We start from the raw sequence: 595 nt of genomic DNA, 5'->3' as shown, positions 1-595 counted from the left end.
CTCTTTCAGAGTCTCTCTGGGCATGGACATGGTCACCCCAAAATCCTTGTCACTCACACCCATCTATGCTCATTTGGTCTGGTCTGGTCTGGTCTGGTCTCTTTCCATCAGTATGTGATTGCAAGGACCCTATCCCAATCCCAAAAGACAAGCCACGAAGTGAATCCTTCCCTCCCATACCTTCCTTTCTCTTTCCATTGTACCATGGAATTTCCATTAATATAATTACTTAATAACTAGCTATATCATAAGAGTATCGGGTGGGTGGGTGGGTGGGTGTTGTTGCCACCTGGTTGATAGGCGATTGCTGCCTAAATATATATGTTGGTGGTCTTCTGTCTTTTTTTATTCGGTTTTGTGGGGGGTTTTGGACTACATTTGCCAGTATTCCTGAGCTCATTGATCTTCTTACAGTTTCCAATGGGAAAGCCTCCAGTTCCCTGGCCAGGTGCACTGTCAGTCTGTTTGTGTAGTGCAATCTGTTTGTGTATGGCTTTTGGAGGTGTGTTGTGAATTGTTTTATAAATGTTTTTGGAAGGTTTTTTCAAAATGTGGGTTGCTGTTTGGCTTGGTCCCCCCCTCCCCCCCAGCCCTC

The sequence above is a fragment of the Alligator sinensis genome, unplaced genomic scaffold (assembly GCF_000455745.1).
Source record: "Alligator sinensis unplaced genomic scaffold, ASM45574v1 scaffold727_1, whole genome shotgun sequence".
Taxonomy (NCBI): domain Eukaryota; kingdom Metazoa; phylum Chordata; order Crocodylia; family Alligatoridae; genus Alligator; species Alligator sinensis.
Note: the sequence above shows the minus strand (reverse complement) of the source record.